Raw genomic sequence first — 6000 nt, 5'->3', positions numbered from 1 at the left:
CTCAAGTACACAAAAGGGATATTTGCTCAACCATGTTTATAGCAGCTTTATTTGTAATAGCCAGAACCTGGAAACAACCCAGATGTCCATCAACGGAGGAATGGGTACAGAAATTGTGGTATTTTTACACAATGGAATACTACTCAGCAATCAAAAAGGAGGAAATCATGAAATTTGCAGGCAAATGGTGGGATCTAGAAAAGATCATTTTGAGTGAAATATCCCAGAAGGAGAAAGACAAACACGGTATATACTCACTTATATAGACCTATAAGATATGATAAACATAATGAAATCTGTACACCTAAAAAAGATAATCAAGAGAGCAGACATGGGGTAAGATTATCAATCTTCATTTAGAAAGACAGATGGGATGTGCATTAAATGTATGACAGGAGTCTACTGAGAGCATCTGAAATTCTCCTACTAGCAGTGTTTTCAAAGCAGATACAAAGACTCCTGACCAAACCTTTGGCAGAGTACAGGGAATCATATGAAAGAAGGGGAGTTAGTATGATGGGGAAAGGATAGGAGCTCCACAAGGACCAAATATATTTGGGCACAGGGTCTTTTCAGAGACTGACATTCAACCAAGGACCATGTATGGATATAATATAGAACCTCTGCTCAGATGTAGCCTGTGGTATCTCAGTAACCAATTGGTTTCCCATAGTGAGGGGAACAAGGACTATTTCTAACAGGAACTCAATGACTGGCTCTTTGACCTTCCCACCCCCCAAGGGAGGAGCAGTCCTGTTAGGCCACAGAGGAGAGCTTTGCAGCCATTCCTGAAGATACCTGATAAAGCAGGATGGGTTGAATGGGGAGGAGGTCCCCACCCCATCAGTGGACTTAGAAAGGGGCACGGTGGAGATGAGGGAGGGAGGGTGGGATTGGGAAGGATTGAGGGAGCGGAACATGCCTGGGATACAGAGTTAATAAAATGTAACTTATAAGAAAAATATAAAATTAAAAAAAAAAAGAAATTGAACTTGGTGAAAGGTCATCAAAGTGGACTATAGAGCAATCAGGTAAAAACAAAATAAGATGAACACCCATATTTAGAAAAATGAAAGATAGGTTTTACCCTGTTCCTACTACTATGAATAAGTAAAAGGCTTTTACTGTGCAGATAAATTAAAAGGCTTTTAAAGGGAGAAGTCATATCAGTGTATAATGTGGAGAATTTTAGTAAGTTTTTGACTTTCTGGTTTTGCTCCTGATGTCTTAGACTAGATAACAGGGCAAAGGTAACATCACAGAAGCCCCAGGACTTAGCATTAGCAAAACAAGACAGAAACAAAACAAGGCAGAAACTTTCAAATCACACCTATCTCTGGTATTTTTTTCATTAAATTTCACTTAACTGCACCGGCTTTCATTTGTCTGACAAGTTCTGTGATTGAATTGTACATGGGAAGCCAATATTAATTTGCTACTTGTAAATGACTGGTGGGTACACAGAAAGCCCTTGAAAAGCCACACTCAGATATAAAAGAGGCGGTGTGAAAATGACAGCATGCTTCTGTAGGAAAATGTCTGTAAGTATGCTGGCATTTCTGTTTGCAGATATCTATAAGCAGTCATGATGTATACAGATGTTGCAAATTTTCAGGACTTAGTTCACTGATCAGTGATAACTATTTAATTTGACCTAGCCCCAAGACTTCATAAATGCAATGTATTCTATCTGTAACTTAGAATCCTGTACTGCAAAGGAAAGAAATGTTCTTATGGTTTGGGAATTTTTTTTTCTCTCTACTGGTTGTTGAATATGTGACCAGAGTCTCACATATAGATTTGGCAATCAATAAAACTTGGATTAATTCCGTTGGGCTTACTTTGTGCCAATATGTTTAATTTTCTTTTTCTGTTTCATCACTAGGCATTTTCCCTTGAGTCATATCACCACCATCAATAGCGTCCAGGAAGCTCTTATTATATTGACGTAAGAATGAGAAATCAGGCAGCAGAGCGGAAGCAGGACCATATAAGCTGTTATTTAACTCTTCCATTATTCAATGGAAAGTCAGAAGTTTCTGAGTAAATAATATGTTGTCTTTTGCTTCCGTTACTGTACATCTGAGAGTGACTGATGACTTAACAAGCAGGTTTGTGCTCAGCAGCCCACAAAATAGAATGTACTGGTTTTGTCATGATTGTCTTAGGGTGGAGAAATTCATCTCACTTCAAAACACTCTGTGAACAGTTTTCCAGCCAGCTTTCTATAGTCCATGTCCTGTATCCCCAGTGTCTTATTTTTGATTGCCTCCTGTGTGGTCCCATTCTGTTTCCCGAAAACTAAGCAAAAGAGAGGACCCTAACTAAAATGCTCAATCCTCATCCTGAAAGGCAAAGAGGATGGGCATCAGAAGAAAAAGAAAACAGGAAACAACCTAGGAACCTGCCACAGAGGGCCTCTGAAAGCCTCTGCACTTCAGACTATCAAAGCAGATGCTGAGTCTGATGGCCAAATGTCGGGCAGAATGAATGGAATTTTATGTAAGAAGTGGGAAATAGCAAGAGCTGGAGAGGACAGGAATTCCACAAGGAGAGCAACAGAACAAGAAAATTTGAACACAGGGAACTTCCCAGAGACTCATACTCCAACCAAGGACTATTCATGTAGATAACCTAGAACCCCTGCACAGATGTAGCCCATGGCAGTTTAGTGTCCAAGTGGGTTACATAGTAATGGGAAGAGGGACTGCCTCTGACATAATCTGATTGGCATGCTCTTTGATCACCTCCCCCTGAGGGGGGGAGCATCCTTACCAAGCCACAGAAGATGACAATACAGCCACTTCTGATGAGAACTGATAGACTAAGATCAGAAAGAAGGAGAGGAGGACCTCCCCTATCAGTGGACTTGGGGAGGGGCATGAATGCAGAAAGGGGAGGAAGGGTGGGATCGGATCGGGAGGGGAGGAGGGAGGGGCTTATGGGGAGGATACAAAATGAATAAAGTGTAATTAATAAAAGTTAAATAAAAAAATTAAATAAAAACAAAGTTTCACTAAATAGGATACCTTAAAAATGACATGTTTGTTTTTTTTTTCTAAACAGAACTAGAGGTTATAAGATCAAAAAATATGATCCCTTTAGAAACACTCATTTCTGCAAAGTGGCAGAGAGAAACAGTTTCATACTTTCCCTTGGATTCTGTTGTGTCCACTAATCTTCTCAAACCCATGGTGTGCTAATATTTAACTTCAGTTCCTGCCTCTTTCATTAGGTGAGCATATCTCCCTGCATGGCTCTGTGTTCTGTCTCTGTGTTCTTCTACTGTTCTTAAAGGGGCACCAGTCATTGTGAATAGAACACTTGCTTATTTTCATAAGACTGTATTTAGACTAAATGTATATGTATCAACCCGATACCCAAAAAGATCACATTCTGAAGTCTTGAGATGTTGGATGTTGTTGTTGCTTTTAAAGGAACAGAATTTAGCCAAGTGCATGCCTAGGAACACTATTTAATATCCTACCAGGAATTCTGTACACAAATTCCTAATTTTCTGTATTTCCCTTGAAGCTACCGATATGAACTGTATTTTTACGTATGCAGTTATAGATTATTTAATGTATATATATATGCGTAACATCTGGGACAGAGGTTCTCAACCTGTGGGTCACAATCTTTTAGGGGGTCACATGTCAGATATGCTGTATATCAGATACTTATATTACAATTTATAGCAGCAGAAAATTTATAGTTATACAGTAGCAACAAAATAATTTCATGGTTGGGGTCACCACAGCATTAGGAACTGTATTAAAGGCTGACAGCATTAGGAAAGTTGAGAACCACTATTATGCGATCTTTCATCTCCAATTCTACTCCTTCAATTTGTCTTTTTTTTTGCACTTGACCTAACTTAATCTTAATAGCTTATTAGAATTAATGTAGATAGTTAAATAAACCATTTAAATCTTGGTCACATTAGTGTGAGCTTATGAGGAGCACAGAAGTATTATTCTCAGGACAGTTTACTTTCCCACATTTCTTGCCCCATAACCTCTGAACTAGTTTCATCAGTTGTCAGAGGCCTTCAGTAGAATCCCAACATACTCAGGAGCCTTTTTAAGATCAGATATATGTGACACGTTTGAGGAGGTACCATCTTCGTGCCATCATTGTCAGTGCCCTCCCTGAGAAAAGCTGCTCATCCTAGGCTTCCATCACCCTTTGACACTGACTGACAAACCATTACTGTCAAGTGGGTACAATCAACCCTTTTCTGTAAAACCTTCACAGCCCAATGTTTCAAGATGTGAATGGTCTTTGTGACACTCATATGCACACATCTCATATGTGTCTTTGGCAGTTATTCTCAATATAAAATGACCCCCCGTCCTCCTTTGACAATCCTGTTATTATGCACCATACACATTCAGAAGCAAGGTTTGTTTAACTTAGTTGTGTCCCTGAGTATGGCACTATTCTACAATTCTATGTAAAACTCTATATCAGAAACAAATTAAAGAGCAAATAAGTTGAAAATGTAAACAATTGGAAAGCTTCTGCAATCCCAAGTGAGCATGAAACCAGTCAGCCATATTAGCATTCAGAAGAGTCTGTGGCACTTTCAATAATCATTGCCACAAACCCAGCATGAGCAGACTCAAAGAAATCTCTCAGTTCCTGGTTTCTCCCTGGAGAAAGCAAAGACAGACTAGAAACTGCATCTGACATATAGACTATTGTAAAGGAACCTAAAAGACCTTTGTTAATCCAAACCTAAGTTCTATCCAATAAAAGACATGGATTTGGAGTTACAGAGAATGAAATAATAAAACTAGCTTGTGTAGCCAGCCATAGTCCTTTCTTTTATATCAGTTTAAAATCTGCATAGAGGGAAAAATAAAACAAGAAAACAGCTCTTAGCATCACCGTGGGAAGAAAAAGCAGGAATACACATTATCTTGCATTCTGGAAGTCTGACTGAGGGAATGTTTTCTCGCTTGTATCTTGAGAAGTTTGATGGGGCATAGTATATATGTGCTTGGGAAAGTCTAAGAATAAAGGCAACTTTGGTAGATTTCTATTACTCTGTGGAAACTGTAAGACAATAACTGGAACATAGTAAAACTCAGCCTCATCTTTAAAGAGAAAAGGCAAGAACAGGCTATATCTAAAGACATGTTCAAGTACAGAATCACCTATGAAACTAATTTCAGTGTCTGCTTTGAAGCGCTTTGCAACTATTTTATATTCAGATGTCTCAAGGTCACTGAGAGCAAAAGAAATATGAACAGTGAGGTCCTACCCAATCTGATATGCAAAGGCATGAAGGCAGCAAGAAAGTTTCTGGGAGGATAATCAACTAACCCCTGATTTGAGAATGTTTAAGAATACATACAAACATGGCACATGTGTAGAAAATGCTGAAGAGCTTCTAGAAGTCTGTGAGACGATTGGTAAAGATCTTCTGAGCCCAAAGCAGTGACAAGTACTGGCACAGAAGGATTGATGAAGCAGACATAAAACGTGCCTGACTGATACAAAACAATGGGCTTTATTCACAGCACCACAAAACAGAAAAAAAAAATGGATCAAAATGGGTGACTATTTTTTTAATGTGTAGAGCTCAACCAAATTTATGAGACAGACTAAGAAACAAGGCTTGTTGCACTCAAAACACTGCATCAACTCTCCATAAACTGACCTTATGACAATGAAAGCATGTAAATTGACAAAAAACCCAGGGGTCAGCAAACGGCTCAGAGTGTAGAGGTGCTTGGAGCTAAGAGATAAAATACCTAGAGTGGTTGTACAAGTTTACATTCCCACCAGCAATTGAAGAAGGCTCCCCTTTTTCCATATCCTCTCCAGTATGTGTTGTCAATTGACTGTTTGATCTAAGGCCAATCTGATAGGTATAAGGTGAAATCTCAAGATCGTTTTGATTTGCATTTACATGATGAATAAGGATGTGGAGCATTTCTTTGTTTCTCTGCCATTTGATATTCCTTTATTGAGAATTCTCTGTTTAGCTCT

Source organism: Psammomys obesus, unplaced genomic scaffold (assembly GCF_907164565.1).
Source record: "Psammomys obesus unplaced genomic scaffold, mPsaObe1.curated_primary_1811, whole genome shotgun sequence".
NCBI classification, from domain to species: domain Eukaryota; kingdom Metazoa; phylum Chordata; class Mammalia; order Rodentia; family Muridae; genus Psammomys; species Psammomys obesus.
Note: the sequence above shows the minus strand (reverse complement) of the source record.